The sequence below is a fragment of the Protopterus annectens genome, chromosome 3.part0 (genome assembly GCF_019279795.1).
Source record: "Protopterus annectens isolate FY-2018-M chromosome 3.part0, PAN1.0, whole genome shotgun sequence".
In the NCBI taxonomy this organism is placed as follows: Eukaryota; Metazoa; Chordata; order Ceratodontiformes; family Protopteridae; genus Protopterus; species Protopterus annectens.
This window is the reverse complement of record NC_056731.1, coordinates 1,920,602,152-1,920,627,097: the sequence shown is the minus strand read 5'-3', so window position 1 is coordinate 1,920,627,097 and position 24,946 is coordinate 1,920,602,152.

Sequence of the window (24,946 nt, the reverse complement as noted above, 5' to 3'; positions counted from 1 at the left end):
GACAGAGATACCACACGTACCTTACTCATTATTGCACGTATAATAGACAGAGCTTCCACAAGTACTGTACTCTTTATTGTATATATAATAGAAATACCACATGTACCGTACTCGTACGTATAATAGACAGAGATACCACATGTACCGTACCCATTATTGTACGTATAATAGACAGAGATACCACATGTACAGTATTCATTGTTCTACATATAATAGACAGAGATACCACATGTACAGCACTCATTATTGTACATATAATAGACAGAGATACCACATGTACCTTACTCATTATTGCACGTATAATAGACAAAGATACCACATGTACTGTACTACTTATTGTATATATAACAGACAGAAATATCACATGCACCGTACTCATTATTGTACATATAATAGACAGAGATACCTCATGTACCTTACTCATTATTGTACATATAATAGACAGAGATACCACATATGCCGCACTCATTATTGTACATACAATAGACAGAGGTACCACATGTACCGTACACATTATTGTGCGTATAACAGACAGAGGTACCACATGTACCGTAAACATTTTTGTACATATAATAGACAGAGATACCACATGTACCGTACCCATTACTGTACGTATAACAGACAGAGATACCACATGTACAGCACTCATTATTGTATATATAACAGACAGAAATACCACATGTACCGTACTCATTATTGTATGTATAACAGAGATACCACATGTACCGTACCCATTATTGTACGCATAATAGACAGAGAAACTACATGTACAGCACTCATTATTGTACACATGACAGAGATATCACATGTACTCTGCACATTATTGTACATATAATAGACAGAGATACTATATGTACCTTAGTCATTATGGTAAGTATAATAGACAGAGCTACCACATGTACTGTACTCATTATTGTATATATAATAGACAGAAATACCACATGTACAGAACTCATTATTGTACATATAATACACAGAGATACCACATGTACCATACCCATTATTGTACGTATAATAGACAGAGATACCACATGTACTGTACCCATTATTGTACGTATAACAGACAGAGATACCACATATGCCATACTCATTATTGTACATATAATAGACAGAGGTACCACATGTACCATACACATTATTGTACATATAGTAGACAGAGATACCACAAGTACCTTACTCATTATTGCACGTATAATAGAGATACCAGATGTACTGTACTCATTATTGTATATATAATAGACAGAAATACCACATGTACCATACTCATTATTTCACATATAATAAACAGAGATACCACATGTACCTTACTCATTATTGTACGTATAATAGACAGAGATACCACATATGCCGTACTCATTATTGTACATATAACAGATAGAGGTACCACATGTATCGTACACATAATTGTACATATAATAGACAGAGGTACCACATGTAGCGTATACATTATTGTACATGTAATAGACAGAGATACCACATGTACTGTACACATTATTGTACATATAATAGACAGAGATACCACATGAACCTTTTTCATTATTGTATGTATAATACACAGAGCTACCACATGTACTGTACTCATTATTGTATATATAATAGACAGAAATACCACATGTACCATACTCGTACGTATAATAGACAGAGATACCACATGTACCGTACCCATTATTGTACGTATAATAGACAGAGATACCACATGTACAGTATTCATTATTGTATATATAACAGACAGAAATACCACATGTACAGCACTCATTATTGTACATATAATAGTGAGAGGTACCACATGTACCGTACACATTATTGTACATATAATAGACAGAAATACCACATGTACCATACTCATTATTGTACATATAATAGACAGAAATACCACATGTACCGTACTCATTATTGTACATATAATAGACAGAGATACCACATGTACCTTACTCATTATTGTACGTATAATAGACAGAGATACTACATATGCCATACTCATTATTGTACATATAATAGACAGAGGTACCACATGTACTGTACTCATTATTGTATATATAACAGACAGAAATACCACATGTACCGTACTCATTATTGTACATATAATAGACAGAGATACCACATGTACCTTACTCATTATTGTACGTATAATAGACAGAGATACCACATATGCCATACTCATTATTGTACATATAAAAGACAGAGATACCACATCTACCATACACATTACTGTACATATAATAGACAGAGATACCACATGTACCTTATTCATTAATGTATGTATGTATAATAGACAGAGCTACCACATGTACTGTACTCATTATTGTATATATAACAAAAGTGTCTTCAACCCACCTCTCCACCCTTCTTTAGCTCTTTTTGAACATGTGTGTGAAGTAGATTTAAGACACATGTTTAATGATAGTTTTGGGAGGAGGCCTACTAGAGAGTTTACCACCTCTAAAGAGCAATTTGAATTACTTATGAATCTCTGTCAAGCCCCAGTACGATTGACAAAACCTGATAAAGGGGGTGGGTTGGTTATATTAGACAATGAAGTGTATAACGAGAAGATGTTTTCAGTTTTGGACTCACCAGCTTATTCTGAAGCTTCTATCAATGAAATACATGGTGCACATAACAGGATGAGAGGCTATTTTCGAGACTTATTTCTCGAAAACAAGATTGATTTAGAAACCTATAATTACATAGACATTACATTACCAAAGATTCCTGTTATGTTTGGCATCCCCAAGGTTCACAAAGACTTGACCAATCCACCCATGAGGGCTTTAATTGATGGAAGGTCCTCCATGACATATCCAAGTGCTAAACTCGTGGACAAACTTTTGTCTAAATATGTGCAGTCCCTCCCTGGTGTCTGTAAAGATTCATGGTCGTTTCTAGAATGAATTAATAGTCTACCCTTCAACAGTGATGATAATTTTCTCACTGTTGATGTGGTGGACTTATATACTTCAATACCCCACCAGGAGGCACTTGAGTGGACTGCACTTTTACTTGCAGAACTGGGTGCCCCAAGGTTAGAAAAAGAACTTGTGACAGAATTATTGGATATAGTCCTGTCGTCTAATTATTTCATCTTCGACAAGAAATATTTCCTCCAAAAACAGGGAGTTGCCATGGGGTCTCCCTGTGGCGCTTCCGTGGCAAATTTCTTTATGGGATATTGGGAGAAGCACCTGCTTTTTGCATCTCATACCCTAATGGCATCAGTACAATTTTACACGAGATACTTGGATGACATATTTTTGCTTTTTAGGGGTGACCTCCCTAAAGCTGATGCTTTCGTCAACTCCATCAACAAAACTACAGAATTTTTAAAATTCACCTATAAATTTTCTACATTGGAGATTGACTATTTGGATATCAAATTGATGAAGGACTTTCAGACCCACTCTTATATTTCAAACATTTATAGAAAGCCAACGTACTGCAATTCATATTTGCATTTCTCTAGTCACCACCCCTTCAAACGAAAAAGAGCTATAATTAAGGGTCAGTTGGTGAGAGCGGCAAAGATGTGCAGTACTTTGGATGACTTTCACAAAGAATGTGATTTCCTATCTGAGATGTTTTTAAATAGAGGTTATCCAACCCATTTGATCAGCTAACTTATTTTTGAAGTGAATACAAAGAGAAATAATGGCCATTTTAAGTAGGAATAATCATGTAATGTCCACTTCCCTTTGTTTGAATAACTTTAATGATACCATCAATATAAATTCTACAATGGATGAAATATCAGTCCCGATAACTCCCTTTGATCCATCTGTGAGTTATATCACGACATATAGTCTTGACTCTAAAGCCATCATGTCTATCATACGTAAGAATTGGGACTTTATTTCAAGTAATTCCATACTTACTGATAAATTTGGTTTATTTCCTAGATTTGTGTTCAAAAGAAACAACAATTTAAGAGTTATTACAAAGAGATTCTTTTAAAACATCTTTTAATAGGAAAGTGGGTATGTACCCCTGTGGCTTTTGTAATAGATGTCATAAAGTTAGATCAGGACAGACGTTTATCATACGTAATAAAAAATACACAATCAGAGCCCCATTAAATTGCGAAAGTAAATCTATTGTTTATGTGGCCCTATGCGATTGCTGTCCGTCTTTCTACATCGGTAAGACCGATCGTAGATTACGTGACCGCATGTATGAACATCTATATGCGATCAAGAATAAAAATGACAGCAACGCACTTGCTAGGCATATTATTAACCAACCAGGCCACAGTTTTTCATTCATGGCAATAGATCAAATACAAGGCAATATTAGGGGGGGTCCTATTCTATTGCTCCTTGAATTATGTGAGCTTGAATGGCAACTTAGAACAGATGCATTTAATTATCCAGCACTAAATGAAAATTGTAATATCTCCTCAGTATTGAAACTGAGGAGTTATTTAAGATAGCCATATATGTTTTCATCTTTGTTGTCCACTAAACAAATATTGTATTCATGTAGCAAGCTCTAACTATGAGTTCTTTTCCTTCGTAAATTTTGGATAAAGTTTATGCTTTACACCTATTAATTCCCAGTTGTATTACAGTTTCACTAGATTGTTGCTTATTGTCCTATCAGACTGTTTTTTAAGAATATTAGATTTTCCAGATTTTAATCTCTTGCAGTATTTGTTCCCCAACTATTGGATATTTGTTTGTTTATTTATATGATTTTATTATCATTATTAATTACATGTATAGATTTCAGATATTAAATGATTTGGTTTTAACAATTGTATTAATATAAACACCGATGGTTATGACATCACTTCCTTTTTAAAGATTTAAAAGTCTGACTTAGTGTAAACTTGCTTTGTTTTTTTACTCTGAAGAAGCTGTGTCAGCGTACATGGCGAAAACGCTATAATAATAAATTTGCGTTAAGAATTTCGTTTCGCTACTTTTTGTGCCGTAATAGTAATAACACTGCAACTTTTGCTGGAGCAAGGAGTCCGTGCCTATTTCTTGTTTTTCATTTGTATATATAATAGACAGAAATACCACATGTACCATACTCATTATTGTACGAAAAATAGACAGAGATACCACATGTACCGTACCCTTTACTGTACGTGTAATAGAGATACCACATATACAGTATTCATTATTGTACATATAATAGACAGAAATACCACATGTACAGCACTCATTAGTGTACATATAACAGACAGAGGTACCACATGTACCATACACATTATTGTACATATAATAGACAGAGAAACCACATGTACCTTATTCATTAATGTATGTATGTATAATAGACAGAGCTACGACATGTACTCTACTCATTATTGTATATATAATAGACAGAAATACCACATGTACCATACTCATTATTGTACGAATAATAGATGGAGATACCACATGTACCGTACCCTTTATTGTACGTGTAATAGAGATACCACATCTACAGTATTCATTATTGTACATATAATAAACACAAATACCACATGTACAGCACTCATTAGTGTACATATAACAAACACAGGTACCACATGTACCATACACATTATTGTACATATAATAGACACAAAAACCACATGTACCTTACTCATTATTGCACGTATAATAGATAGAGATACCACATGTACTGTACTCATTATTGTATATATAATAGACAGAAATACCACATGTACCGTACTCATTAGTGTACATATAATAGACAGAGGTACCACATGTACCGTACATATTATTGTACATATAATAGACAGAGATTCCACATGTGCCTTACTCATTATTGTACGTATAATAGCGATACCACATATGCCATACTCATTATTGTACAAATAATAGACAGATGTACCATACACATTATTGTACATATAACAGACAGAGGTACCACATGTACCATACACATTATTGTACATATAATAGAGGTACCACATGCACCGTACACATTATTGTACATATAATAGACAGAGATTCCACATGTGCCTTACTCATTATTGTACGTATAATAGAGATACCACATATGCCATACTCATTATTGTACATATAATAGACATATGTACCATACACATTATTGTACATATAATAGACAGAGGTACCACATGTACCTTACTCATTATTGCACGTATAATAGACAGAGATACCACATGTACTGTACTCATTATTGTATATATAAAAGACAGAAATAACAGATGTACCGTACTCATTATTGTACATATAATAGACAGAGATACCACATGTACCTTACTCATTATTGTACATATAATAGACAGAGATACCACATATGCCGTACTCATTATTGTACATATAATAGACAGAGGTACCACATGTACCGTACACATTATTGTACATATAATAGACAGAGATACCACATGTATCTTACTCATTATTGCACGTATAATAGACAGAGATACCACATGTACTGTACTCATTATTCTATATATAATAGACAGAAAGACCACATGTACCATACTCATTATTGTGCATATAATAGACAGGGATACCACATGTACCTTACTCATTTTTGTACATATAATAGACAGAGATACCACATGTACCTTATTCATTATTGTATGTATAATAGACAGAGCTACCACATGCACTGTACTCATTATTGTATATATAATAGACAGAAATACCACATGTACCGTACTTATTGTACGTACAATAGACAGAGATACCACATGTACCGTATCCATTATTGTACGTATAATAGACAGAGATACCACATATGCCATACTCATTATTGTACATATAAAAGACAGAGATACCACATGTACCATACACATTATTGTACATATAATAGACAGAGATACCACATGTACCTTACTCATTATTGCATGTATAATAGATAGAGATACCACATGTACTGTACTCATTATTGTATATATAATAGACAGAAATACCACATGTACCGTACTCATTAGTGTACATATAATAGACAGAGGTACCACATGTACTGTACATATTATTGTACATATAATAGACAGAGATTCCACATGTGCCTTACTCATTATTATACGTATAATAGAGATACCACATATGCCATACTCATTATTGTACATATAATAGACATATCTACCATACACATTATTGTACATATAACAGACAGAGGTACCACATGTACCATACACATTATCGTACATATAATAGACGGAGAAACCACATGTACCTTACTCATTATTGCACGTATAATAGATAGAGATACCACATGTAGTGTACTCATTATTGTATATATAATAGACAGAAATACCACATGTAACGTACTCATTAGTGTAGATGTAATAGACAGAGGTACCACATGTACCGTACATATTATTGTACATATAATAGACAGAGGTACCACATGTACCTTACTCATTATTGCACGTATAATAGACAGAGATACCACATGTACTGTACTCGTTATTGTATATATAAAAGACAGAAATAACAGATGTACCATACTTATTATTGTACATATAATAGACAGAGATACCACATGTACCTTACTCATTATTGTACATATAATAGACAGAGATACCACATATGCCGTACTTATTATTGTACATATAATAGACAGAGGTACCACATGTACCGTACACATTATTGTACATATAATAGACAGAGATACCACATGTACCTTACTCATTATTGCACGTATAATAGACAGAGATACCACATGTACTGTACTCATTATTGTATATATAATAGACAGAAATACCACATGTACCATATTCATTATTGTACATATAATAGACAGAGATAAAACATGTACCTTACTCATTATTGTACATATAATAGACAGAGATACCACATGTACCTTATTCATTATTGTATGTATAATAGACAGAGCTACCACATGCACTGTACTCATTATTGTATATATAATAGACAGAAATACCACATGTACCGTACTTATTGTACGTATAATAGACAGAGATACCACATGTACCGTACCCATTATTGTACGTATAATAGACAGAGATACCATGTACAGTATTCGTTATTGTACATATAATAGACAGAGATACCTCATGTACAGCACTCATTATTGTACATATAATATACAGAGGTACCACATGTACCGTACCCATTATTGTACATATAATAGACAGAGATACCACATGTACCGTACCCATTATTGTACGTATAACAGACAGAGATGCTACATGTAGAGCACTCATTATTGTACACATAATAGACAGAGATACATGTACTGTGCACATTATTGTACATATAATAGACAGAGATACTACTTGTACCTTACTCATTATTGTATGTATAACAGACAGAGCTAACACATGTACTGTACTCATTATTGTATATATAATAGACAGAAATACCACATGTACTGTACTCATTATTGTACGTATAATACACAGAGATACCACACGTGCCGTACCCATTATTGTACGTATAATAGACAGAGATACCACATGTACAGTATTCATTATTGTACATATATTAGACAGAGATACCGCATGTACAGCACTCATTATTGTACATATAATAGACAGAGGTACCACATGTACTGTACTCATTATTGTACATATAATAGACAGAGATACCACATGTACCGTACACATTATTGTACATATAATAGACAGAGATACCACATGTACCTTACTCATTATTGCACGGATAATAGACAGAGCTACCACATGTACTGTACTCATTATTGTATATATAATAGAAATACCACATGTACCGTACTCGTACGTATAATAGACAGAGATACCACATGTACCGTACCCATTATTGTACGTATAATAGACAGAGATACCACATGTACAGTATTCATTATTCTACATATAATAGACAGAGATACCACATGTACAGCACTCATTATTGTACATATAATAGACAGAGGTACCACATGTACCATACAAATTATTGTACATATAATAGACAGAGATACCACATGTACCTTACTCATTATTGCACGTATAATAGACAAAGATACCACATGTACTGTACTCATTATTGTATATATAATAGACAGAAATACCACATGTACCGTACTCATTACTGTACATATAATAGACAGAGATACCACATGTACCTTACTTATTATTGTACATATAATAGACAGAGATACCACATATGCCTCACCCATTATTGTACATATAATAGACAGAGGTACCACATGTACCATACACATTATTGTGCATATAACAGAGGTACCACATGTACCGTACACATTATTGTACATATAAAAGACAGAGATACCACATGTACCATACCCATTATTGTACGTATAACAGAGATACCACATGTACAGCACTCATTATTGTATATATAATAGACAGAAATACCACATATACCGTACTCATTATTGTATGTATAACAGAGATACCAGATGTACCGTAGCCATTATTGTACGCATAACAGACAGAGAAACTACAAGTACAGCACTCATTATTGTACACATAACAGACAGAGATACCACATGTACTGTGCACATTATTGTACATATAATAGACAGAGATACTATATGTACCTTAGTCATTATTGTAAGTATAACAGACAGAGCTACCACATGTACTGTACTCATTATTGTATATATATTAGAAAGAAATACCACATGTACAAAACTCATTATTGTACATATAATACACAGAGATACCACACATGCCGTACTCATTATTGTTCATATAATAGACAGAGGTACCACATGTACCTTACTCATTATTGCATGTATAATAGACAGAGCTACCACATGTATTTTACTCATTATTGTATATATAATAGAAAGAAATACCACATGTACCAAACTCATTATTGTACATATAATACACAGAGATACCACATATGCCATACTCATTATTGTACATATAATAGACAGAGGTACCACATGTACCGTACACATTATTGTACATATAATAGACAGAGATACCACATGTACCTTACTCATTATTGCATGTATAATAGACAGAAATACCACATGTACCTTACTCATTATTGTACATATAATAGACAGAGATACCACATGTACCTTATTCATTATTGTATGTATAATAGACAGAGCTACCACATGCACTGTACTCATTATTGTATATATAATAGACAGAAATACCACATGTACCGTACTCATTGTACGTATAATAAACAGAGATACCACATGTACCGTACCCATTATTGTACGTATAATAGACAGAGATACCACATGTACAGTATTCATTATTGTACATATAATAGACAGAGATACCTCATGTACAGCACTCATTATTGTACATATAATAGACAGAGGTACCACATGTACCGTACCCATTATTGTACATATAATAGACAGAGATACCACATGTACCGTACCCATTATTGTACGTATAACAGACAGAGATGCTACATGTAGAGCACTCATTATTGTACACATAATAGACAGAGATACCACATGTACTGTGCACATTATTGTACATATAATAGACAGAGATACTACATGTACCTTACTCATTATAGTAATGGGCCTCTTCCTGTATATGCAGTGCACCAGTGTCTAGGTCCATTTAGCAGCACACCTTCCCTTTATCTGGTGAGTGCAAAATATGAATTTTATAGTACCTTATGTCTCCTTCCTTTTCCATTTCCTACATTTCTGTCTACCCTTCTTATATTCTTATCTCTGTCTCCCACTCTATCCCATGGGTTCCTTCTGTTTCTCTCCCTGGCCATTCTGTCCAGCTTTCTTAACCCTCTAGGTGTCCAGCAGTTGACATCTGAGTCACCTCCTCTGTTAGTATGTCTGGTTCTCTGTCTTCTTATTATCTGTATCTCTTTCCAAGTCTTTCCCTTGCTCTGCTGTTCTGTCTCTCAGTGTACTCCTTACAAGGTTCAACCTCTCAGCCTGAGGCTCCTTTCTAAGACTCATACTTCCTTGACTGTTGGCTGAATGGCTCTCTTCCCCTTCTGCTACTCAACTGTCTGTCTTCCATTTACTTGTGATCATTCTCTAAACTTAAAATACCCGTCCCCTTCCCTCCCTAACCCAAACTCTGAGCCAACTTGTGATTATTCTATAAACTTAAAATCCCCCCTCCCTAACCCGAACTCTGAGCTATCCCCTGATCACTCACTAAATCTAAAATCCCCTCCCCTTCCCTTACGCTAACTCTGAGCCAACTCCTAATCACCCTCTATACCTAAAATCCCTCCTCTCTAGCCCTAACACTGAGTCAACTCCCAGTCACTCCTTAAACCTAAAATCCCCTTCCCTCTCCTCCCCGTACACTAACTCTAAGTCAACTCCCAGTCACTCCCTAAATGTAAAATTTCCCTCCTCTAGCCCTATCTCTAAGTCAACTTCCAATCACTCCCTAAACATAAAATCTCCTTCCTCTCCCTACACTTAAAGGTCTCCTCACCATTTTCCTTCCACATTTACCATTTTTGTGATGAGACCTTAATGGGAGTCCAACTACTACAGCAGCTTCATCCCTGAACTCAAGTTCCAGTTCAAGCAGATGCTCGACCAGGTGAGTAGGTGGGGAAACAGACACTCAAGCCCATGGCTCTGAGTTCCTGCAGCGGCTGTAAGGGTCCCATAGTTTTCTTAGTATGATTATCATGGCAGTTGGTATTGTTTCCAAGCCTCAAAATGAAAACAGCAAACAGCAGATCTGAGATCTACCTCAGTTTCCCCACGACCAACCTGAACTAGCCCCTGTTTTGGAGAAAAATCACACTAAAAATGAAATTCAGTGAAGAAATAATAAATTGTGAACTAACTTCTAAATCAAAACTTTCACTTTTTATTTATTTTTTTTTTAATTTTGAATTACATATTTAGTATTGCATGTCTCACTAGGCAAAAATCAGCAAACTGAGTTCTCCCCAATCCAGTATAAAAATAGTTATATGTAATACAAATCAAATGCTGTAGTTTATCCTAAATCTTTAAGGAAAGAATGCTATCTAGTCCTTATGCAAAAAAAAATGTTCTTTTGAATATTAGAGGAAAATGTAAGTAGTGTATACTTTGGAAGGGCACATAATATTTGTCCTGTCTTTAAATTGATAATTTAACTACCTACTGGTTTAAAGCTGGTAGTCATGCAATACTAAATATGTAATTAAAAATCAAAAAATAAATAAATAAAATCTTCTACCTTTAAATATAAAACATAGTCCACTAATAGCTAGATGAATTTTCATGAGCCCATTGAAAAATCAATTCAAAATACTCAGCCTAGAAAGTTAATCCATCATTAAATGTCCATTTTAAATTCTAGTTCTTAAAAGAAAAGAAGTAGGATAAAGCTTAAAGAATATGTCAGGTTAAAAGTAAATTGTAAATACTTGTATGAATCTGAAAGGTGCCACATAGAGTGTTAATGCTGCTTAGCAGCAAAACAAGAAAGTAGGTCACACGGAAGAAAACTAAAACTCAAAAAAGACCCTGGAGAACCAGAGTCTTCACTGTGTAATACTTTAAATCTCCTTAAAAGGAGAACAATAGGATATGTACAAATGATGGCTTAAGGACATATAAGTGTTCCAGCTCCATGGGTTCCAAATGACTGCAACGTTTTACTTTTTCTGTCTTTACTGGAACAATCAGGCCAATAAAACCAACCCCCCACTAGCTGCAAATATATGTTTTGCACTTTTCATGGACTTTCCCGTACAGCAGAAGTGGATAGTTTGGCCATTTTCTGAAAACATTCTACTTTTAAAAAAACTTATATCCATACAATTAGGAGGACAGCAAAATGTCCCAAATAAGCAACAAAACAAATAAAAAGGTTACACAGAAAAGTCACACAGGCAAAACATTAATGAGACCAAGGGAAACTGGAGTCTTCACTATATAATACCATAAGCATCCGTTATCAAGTAGCTGGAACACACTGTATGTCCTTAAGGGGGCATTTGCATATTTCTCATGGGCATCTTTTAAAAGTATTACACAATAAAGATTCTGATTCTCCGGGATCTTTTTTATGATATTTCTGGTTAGTAACATCCTAATATCAGAGCTACAACCACATATGACTTTTGCTGTAAAGCAGCCTGTTAAATTTTACATATTAAGAAAAACAGGAAATGGAAACAGAGATGAGTGCCGTACTTATACAAACTATTTAGTTTTATATACTTTACAATAATACATTCTAATTCTTACTGTATTGCCAAACAGAATAAAAATAAAAGAATTATGGAAAGTTAGTAACATTAACTGCTGTTTTAGCATATAATCAACTATGTACTAGTGAAACAAAAATGGTACTTAAGTGTTATTGCAACCAGATGCGTACCATCTCTTTTTTTCTAATGCGCTCTTTGGAGAATGGTGCTGTTGCACAATTGTATAGTGGTAATGATACATTCAACAAATAAAGTGTAGTCATGTAGCATGGAGATCCACTAGGGTGAAAGGTAGCAGCTCCTGAGAAATCATTGGCCTGGTAGTTACTATTCCTTACAGGCACCTTGCCTTTTGATGAGTACTGCCCATGAGAAGTTACAGCATATATTCATGAGTAATTTCCACTTGGATAAGCTTCTGATCAGGAATGCAGGATCTGTAATGCAGTGTAGCAGTGTGGAGTTCGCAGAACAAATAAAGTACACCACCCAGGAATAGAAAATTTGACTGTTATTCGTGTTCCTGCCTCATACCCAATGTGACAGAGTAAAACTTAGTGCTTTACACACCCCTTTTAACATTCAGATACCTATATTCGGTGAAACATTACAAATTATGCCACTTCGGAAATCTGTTTGCTAAAATATGCAAGTACCCAAAAAAATCTTTCAACACAAGTAGAAAATAACAATGTTGATCCAAAGGAATATGAAACCACCGGAAGAATGAGTAATCTATTGCACCTGATACAGATATCACATGTACCGTACTCATTATTGTACATATAATAGACAGAGATACCACATGTACCTTACTCATTATTGTACGTATAATAGGCAGAGATACCACATGTACTGTACTCACTATTGTATATATATCATAGACAGAAATACCACATGTACCGTACTCATTATTCTACATATAACAGACAGAGGGACCACATATACCTTACTCATTATTGTATGTATAATAGACAGAGATACCACATGTACTGTACTCATTATTGTACATACAATAGAAATACCACATAACTTACTCATTATTGTACTTATAATACACAGAGATACCACATGTACCGTACCCATTAATGTACGTATAATAGACAGACATACCACATGTACAGCACTCATTATTGTACATATAATAGACACCGATAACACATGTACCATACACATTATTGTACATATAATAGACAGAGATACCACATGTATCTTAATCATTATTCTACATATAACAGACAGAAATACCACATGTACTGTACTGTACTCATTATTGTACATATATTAGACAGAGATACCACATGTACAGCACTCACTATTGTACATATAATAGACAGACATACCACATGTACCGTACACATTATTGTACAAATAATAGACAGAGATACCACATGTACCTTACTCATTATTGTACATATAATAGACAGACATACCATATGTACTGTACTCATTAGTGTATATATAATAGACAGAAATACCACATGTAACGTACTCAATATTGTACGTATAATAGACACAGATACCACACGTTCTGTACCCATTATTGTACATATAATAGATGGAGATACCACATGTACAGTATTCCTTATTGTACATATAAAAGACAGAGATACCACATGTACAGCACTCATTATTGTACATATAATAGACAGAGGTACCACATGTACCTTACTCATTATTGTACGTATAATAGACAGAGATACCATATGTACCTTATTCATTATTGTACGTATAATACACAGAGATACCACATGCACCTTACTCACTATTGTACGTATAATAGACAGAGATACCACATGTACATTACTCATTATTGTACATATAATAGACAGAGGTACCACATGTACCTTACTCACTATTGTACGTATAATAGACAGAGATACCACATGTACATTACTCATTATTGTACATATAATAGACAGAGGTACCACATGTACCTTACTCATTATTGTACGTATAACAGAGATACCACATGTACCTTACTCATTATTGTATGCATAACAGACAGAGATACCACATGTACCTTACTCATTATTGTACATATAATAGACAGAGGTACCACATGTACCTTACTCATTATTGTACATGTAATAGACAGAGATACCACATGTATCTTACTCATTATTGCACGTATAATAGACAGAGATACCACATGCACCATACTCATTATTGTAAATATAACAGACAAAGGTACCACATGTACTGTACTCATTATTGTATATATAATAGGCAGAAATACCACATGTACCATACTCATTACTGTACACATAATAGACAGAGGTACCACATGAACTGTACTCATTATTGTATGGGTAATAGACAGAGATACCACATGTACCGTACCCACCATTGTGCATATAATACAGATACCACATGTACAGTACTCATTATTGTACATACAATAGACAGAGATACCACATGTACTGTACATATAATAGACAGATGTACACATGTACCTTACTCATTATTGTACGTATAATAGACAGACATACCACATGTACTGTACACATTATTGTACATATAATAGACAGAGATACCGCAGCGGTAGCGTTGTTGCCTCACAGCAAAAGGTTCTCCCGTTCGATTTTCGGCTGGAGAGTGGGGAGTGCCTTCTGTGTGGAGTCTGCATGATCTCCCTGTGGTTGGGTGGGTGTTCAAAAGACATGCATAAATGGGTGTGCCTTCGTTGAAGGTTGAACGTTGAGCTGGTACCGCGGCATTCATAAAAATCTACTGCCAATCATTAACAGACCAGAGTTTCACTGCGGCGACCCCTAACCGGAAAAGGCCGAAAGACAACAACAACCACATGTACCTTACTCATTATTGTACGTATAATAGACAGAGATACCACATGTACTATGCTCAATATTGTACAAATAATAGACAGAAATACCACATGTACCGTTCTCATTATTGTATGTATAATAGACAGAGATACCACATGTACCGTACCCATTATTGTACGCATAATAGACAGAGACTCTACATGTACAGCACTCATTATTGTACACATAATAGACAGAGATACCACACTTACTGTACACATTATTGTACATATAACAGAGATACTACATGTACCTTACTCATTATTGTATGTATAATAGACAGACCTACCACATGTACTGTACTCATTATTGTATATATAATAGACAGAAATACCACATGTACCGTACTCATTATCGTACGTATAGTAGACAGATATACCACATGTACCATACCCATTATTGTACGTATAATAGACAGAGATACCACATATACAGTATTCATTATTGTACATATAATAGACAGAGATATCACATGTACAGCACTCATTATTGTACAAATAATAGACAGAGGCACCACATGTACCATACACATTATTGTATATATAATAGACAGAGATACCACATGCACCTTACTCATTATTGCAGGTATAAAAGACAGAGTACCACATGTACGGTACTCATTAACATATACATAATAGACAGAAATACCACATGTACCATACTCATTATTGTACAAATAACAGACAGAGATACTACATGTACCTTACTCATTATTGCACGTATAATAGTCAGAGATACCACATATGCTGTACTCATTATTGTACATATAATAGACAGAGGTACCACATGTACAGTACGCATTACTGTACATATAATAGAGAGATACCACATGTACCTTACTCATTATTGCACGTATAATAGACAGAAATACCACATATACTGTACTCATTATTGTATATATAATAGACAGAAATACCACATGTACCATACTCATTATTGTACATATAATAGACAGAGATACCACATGTACCTTACTCATTATTGTACGTATAATAGACAGAGATACCACATATGCCATACTCATTATTGTACATATAACAGACAGAGGTACCACATGTACTGTACACATTATTGTACATATAACAGACAGAGGTACCATATGTAGCGTACATATTATTCTACATATAATAGACAGAGATACCACATGTACTGTACACATTATTGTACATATAATAGACAGAGATACCATATGTACCTTATTCATTATTGTATGTATAATAGACAGAGCTACCACATGTACTGTACTCATTATTGTATATATAATAGAAATACCACATGTACCGTACTCGTACGTATAATAGACAGAGATACCACATGTACCGTACACATTATTTTATATATAATAGACAGAGGTACCACATGTACCGTACTCATTATTGTACGTATAATAGACAGAGATACCACATATGCCATACTCATTATTGTACATATAATAGACAGAGGTACCACATGTACCGTACACATTATTGTACATATAATAGACAGAGATACCACATGTACCTTACTCATTATTGCACGTATAATAGACAGAGATACCACATGTACTGTACTCATTATTGTATATTTAATAGAGATACCGCATGTACCTTACTCATTATTGTACATATAATAGACAGAGATACCACATATCCCGTACTCATTATTGTACATATAATAGACAGAGGTACCACATGTACCGTACACATTATTTTATATAATAGACAGAAGTACCACATGTACCGTACACATTATTGTACATATAATAGACAGAGATACCACATGTACCATATCCGTTATTGTACATATAACAGACAGAGATACCACATGTACAGCACTCATTATTGTACATATAATAGACAGAGATACCACATGTACCGTACAAATTACTGTACATATAATAGACAGTAATAGCACATGTAGCTTATTCATTAATGCATGTATGTATAATAGACAGAGCTACCACATGTACTGTACTCATTATTGTATATATAATAGACAGAAATACCACATGTACCATACTCATTATTGTACGTATAATAGACAAAGATACCACATGTACCGTACCCTTTATTGTACGTGTAAAAGAGGTACCACATGTACAGTATTCATTAGTGTACATATAATAAACACAAATACCACATGTACAGCACTCATGAGTGTACATATAACAAACACAGGTACCACATGTACCATACACATTATTGTACATATAATAGGCAGAGATACCACATGTACCTTACTCATTATTGCACGTATAATAGATAGAGATACCACATGTACTGTACTCATTATTGTATATATAATAGACAGAAATACCACATGTACCGTACTCATTAGTGTACATATAATAGACAGAGGTACCACATGTACTGTACATATTATTGTACATATAATAGACAGAGATTCCACATGTGCCTTACTCATTATTATACGTATAATAGAGATTCCACATATGCCATACTCATTATTGCACATATAATAAACATAGGCACCACATGTACCGTACACATTATTGTACATATAACAGACAGAGGTACCACATGTACCGTACATATTATTGTATATATAATACAAAGAGATACCACATCCACCGTACACATTATTGTACATATAATAGACAGAGGTACCACATGTGCCTTACTCATTATTGCACGTATAATAGACAGAGATACCACATGTACTGTACTCATTATTGTATATATAAAAGACAGAAATAACAGATGTACCGTACTCATTATTGTACATATAATAGACAGAGATACCACATGTACCTTACTAATTATTGTACATATAATAGACAGAGATACCAGATATGCCGTACTCATTATTGTACATATACTAGACAGAGGTACCACATGTACCGTACACATTATTGTACATATAATAGAGAGAGATATCACATGTACCGTAGTCATTACTGTACATATAATAGACAGAGATACCACATGTACCTTATTCATTATTGTATGTATAATACAGAGAGCTACCACATGTACCGTAGTCATTACTGTACATATAATAGACAGAGATAAAACATGTACCTTACTCATTATTGTACATATAATAGACAGAGATACCACATGTACCTTATTCATTATTGTATGTATAATACCACATGTACCGTACTCATTGTACGTATAATAAACAGAGATACCACATGTACCGTACCCATTATTGTACGTATAATAGACAGATATCACATGTACAGTATTCATTATTGTACATATAATAGACAGAGATACCTCATGTACAGCACTCATTATTGTACATATAATAGACAGAGGTACCACATGTACCGTACCCATTATTGTACATATAATAGACAGAGATACCACATATACAGTACCCATTATTGTATGTATAACAGAGATGCTACATGTACAGCACTCATTATTGTGCACATAATAGACAGAGATACCACATGTACTGTGCACATTATTGTACATATAATAGACAGAGATACTACATGTACCTTACTCATTATTGTATGTATAATAGACAGAGCTACCACATGTACTGTACTCATTATTGTACGTATAATACACAGAGATACCACATGTACCATACCCATTATTGTACATATAATAGAGAGAGATACCACATGTACAGTATTCATTATTGTACTTATAATAGACAGAGATACCACATGTACAGGACTCATTATTGTACATGTAATAGACAGAGGTACCACATGTACTGTACATATTATTGTACATATAATAGAGATACCACATGTACCTTACTCATTATTGTACGTATAATACACAGAGATACCACATGTACCATACCCATTATTGTACATATAATAGAGAGAGATACCACATGTACCTTACTCATTATTGTACATATAATAGACAGAGATACCACATGTATTGTACTCATTATTGTATATATAATAGACAGAAATACCACATGTACCGTACTCATTATTGTACGTATAATAGACAGAGATAACACATGTACAGTATTCAATATTGTACATATAATAGACAGAGATACCACATGTAGCGTACACATCATTGTACATATAGACAGAGATACCACATGTACTGTATACATTATTGTACATATAATAGACAGAGATACCACATGTACCGTACATATTATTGTACATATAATAGACAGAGGTACCACATGTAGCGTACATATTATTGTACATATACTAGACAGAGATACCACATGTACCGTATCCATTATTGTACACATAATAGACAGAGATACCACACTTACTGTACACATTATTGTACATATAACAGAGATACTACATGTACCTACTCATTATTGCATGTATAATAGATAGAGATACCACATGTACTGTACTCATTATTGTACATATAATAGACAGAAATACCGCATGTACCGTAGTCATTACTGTACATATAATAGACAGAGATACCACATGTACAGCACACATTATTGTACATATAATAGACAGAGATAATATATGTACCTTAGTCATTATTGTACATATAATAGAAAGAGATACCACATGTACCTTACTCATTATTGCACGTATAACAGACAAAGATACCACACGCACTGTATTAATTATTGTACATATAATAGACAGAGATAACACATGTACCTTACTCATTATTGCACGTATAATAGACAGAGATAGCACATGTACCTTATTCATTATTGCACATATAATAGACAGAGATACCACATGTACTGTACTCATTATTGTATATATAATAGACAGAAATACCACATGTACCTTACTCATTATTGTACATATAATAGACAGAGATACCACATGTACCTTACTCATTATTGTACATATAATAGACAGAGATACCACATGTACCGTACTCATTATTGTACATATACTAGACAGAGGTACCACATGTACCGTACACATTATTGTACATATAATAGAGAGAGATATCACATGTACCGTAGTCATTACTGTACATATAATAGACAGAGATACCACATGTACAGCACTCATTATTGTACATATAATAGACAGAGGTACCACATGTACCGTACCCATTATTGTACATATAATAGACAGAGATACTACATGTACCTTACTCATTATTGTATGTATAATAGACAGAGCTACCACATGTACTGTACTCATTATTGTATATATAATAGACAGAAATACCACATGTACTGTACTCATTATTGTACATATAATAGACAGAGATACCACATGTACCTTACTCATTATTGTACATATAATAGACAGAGATACCACATATGCCGTACTCATTATTGTACATATAATAGACAGAGGTACCACATGTACCGTACACATTATTGTACATATAATAGACAGAGATACCACATGTACCTTACTCATTATTGCACATATAATAGACAGAGATACCACATGTACTGTACTCATTATTGTATATATAATAGACAGAAATACCACATGTACCGTACTCATTATTGTACATATAATAGACAGAGATACCACATGTACCTTACTCATTATTGTACATATAATAGACAGAGATACCACATGTACCTTATTCATTATTGTATGTATAATAGACAGAGATACCACATGTACTGTACTCATTATTGTATATAATAGACAGAAATACCACATGTACTGTATTATTGTACATAAAATATACAGAGATACCACATGTCCCTTACTCATTATTGTACATATAATAGACAGAGGTACCACATGTACAGTATTCATTATTGTACATATAATAGACAGAGATACCACATGTACCTTACTCATTATTGTACGTATAATAGACAGAGATACCACATGTACTGTACTCATTATTGTACATATAATAGACAGAAATACCGCATGTACCGTAGTCATTATTGTACATATAATAGACAGAGGTACCACATGTACCGTGCCCATTATTGTACGTATAATAGACAGAGATACCACATGTACAGTATTCATTATTGTACATATAATAGACAGAGATAACACATGTACCTTACTCATTATTGTACATATAATAGACAGAGGTACCACATGTACCGTACCCATTATTGTACATATAATAGACAGAGATACTACATGTACCTTACTCATTATTGTATGTATAATAGACAGAGCTACCACATGTACTGTACTCATTATTGTATATATAATAGACAGAAATACCACATGTACCGTACTCATTATTGTACGTATAATAGACAGAGATACCACATGTACAGTATTCATTATTGTACATATAATAGACAGAGATACCACATGTACTGTACTCATTATTGTACGTATAATACACAGAGATACCACATGTACCATACCCATTATTGTACATATAATAGAGAGAGATACCACATGTACCTTACTCATTATTGTAGGTATAATAGACAGAGATACCACATGTATTGTACTCATTATTGTATATATAATACACAGAGATACCACATGTACCGTACCCATTATTGTACATATAATAGACAGAGATACCACATGTACAGTATTCATTATTGTACATATAATAGACAGAGATACCACATGTACAGCACTCATTATTGTACATATAATAGACAGAGGTACCACATGTACCGTACACATTATTGTACATATAATAGACAGAGATACCACATGTACCTTACTCATTATTGCACGTATAATAGACAGAGATACCACATGTACTGTACTCATTATTGTATATATAATAGACAGAAATACCACATGTACCGTACTCATTATTGTACATATAATAGACAGAGATACCACATGTACCTTACTCATTATTGTACGTATAATAGACAGAGATACCACATGTACTGTGCACATTATTGTACATATAATAGACAGAGATACCACATGTACCGTACTCATTATTGTACATATAATAGACAGAGATACCACATGTACAGTATTCATTATTGTACATATAATAGACAGAGATACCACATGTACCGTACACATTATTGTACATATAATAGACAGAGATACCTCATGTACAGCACTCATTATTGTACATATAATAGACAAAGATACCACATGTACTGTACTCATGATTGTATATATAATACAAAGAGGTACCACATGCACCGTACACATTATTGTACATATAATAGACAGAGATACCACATGTACCTTACTAATTATTGTACATATAATAGACAGAGATACCACATGTACCGTACTCATTATTGTACATATATTAGACAGAGATAATATATGTACCTTAGTCATTATTGTACATATAATAGACAGAGATATCACATGTACCTTACTCATTATTGCACGTATAATAGACAGAGATACCACATGTACTGTACTCATTATTGTATACATAATAGACAGAAATACCACATGTACTGTACTCATTATTGTATACATAATAGACAGAGATACCACATGTACCGTACCCATTACTGTACGCATAAAAGACAGAGAAACTACATGTACCGTACCCATTATTGTACATATAATAGAAAGAGGTACCACATGTACTGTACACATTATTGTACATATAATAGACAGAGATATCACATGTACCTTACTCATTATTGCACGTATAATAGACAGAGATACCACATGTACTGTACTCATTATTGTATACATAATAGACAGAAATACCACATATACCATACTCATTATTGTACATATAAAAGACAGAGATACCACATGTACCTTACTCATTATTATACGTATAATAGACAGAGGTACCACATGTACTGTACACATTATTGTACATATAATAGACAGAGATACCACATGTACCGTACTCATTGTACATATAATAGACAGAGATACCACATGTACTGTACCCATTATTGTACGTATAATAGACAGAGATACCACATGTACCATACTCATTATTGTACATATAATAGACAGAGATACCACATGTACCTTACTCATTATTGTACATATAATAGACAGAGATACCACATGTACTGTACACATTATTGTACATATAATAGACAGAGGTACCACATGTACCTTACACATTATTGCACATATAATAGACAGAGATACCACATGTACTGTACTCATTATTGTATATATAAAAGACAGAAATAACAGATGTACCATACTCATTATTGTACATATAATAGAGAGAGATAAAACATGTACCTTACTCATTATTGTACATATAATAGACAGAGATAGCACATGTACCTTATTCATTATTGCACATATAATAGACAGAGATACCACATGTACTGTACTCATTATTGTATATATAAAAGACAGAGGTACCACATGTACCGTACTCATTATTGTACATATAATAGACAGAGATACCACATGTACCTTACTAATTATTGTACATATAATAGACAGAGATACCAGATATGCCGTACTCATTATTGTACATATAATAGACAGAGATACCACATGTACCATACCCATTATTGTACATATAATAGAGAGAAATACCACATGTACCTTACTCATTATTGTACATATAATGGACAGAGATACCACAAATGCCGTACTCATTATTGTACATATAACAGACAGAGGTACCACATGTGCCTTACTCATTATTGTACATATAATAGACAGAGATACCACATGTACCTTACTCATTATTGTACATATAATAGACAGAGATACCACATGTACCTTACTCATTATTGCACGTATAATAGACAGAGATACCACATGTATTGTACTCATTATTATACATAAAATAGACAGAGGTACCACATGTACCTTACTCATTATTGTACATATAATAGACAGAGATACCAGATATGCCGTACTCATTATTGTACATATACAAGACAGAGGTACCACATGTACCGTACACATTATTGCACATATAATAGACAGAGATACCACATGTACTGTACACATTATTGTACATATAATAGAGAGAGATATCACATGTACCGTAGTCATTACTGTACATATAATAGACAGAGATAAAACATGTACCTTACTCATTATTGTACATATAATAGACAGAGATAGCACATGTACCTTATTCATTATTGCACATATAATAGACAGAGATACCACATGTACTGTACTCATTATTGTATATATAATAGACAGAAATACCACATGTACCGTACTCATTATTGTACATATAATAGACAGAGATACCACATGTACCTTACTCATTATTGTACATATAATAGAAAGAGGTACCACATGTACCGTACACATTATTGTACATATAAGAGACAGAGATACCA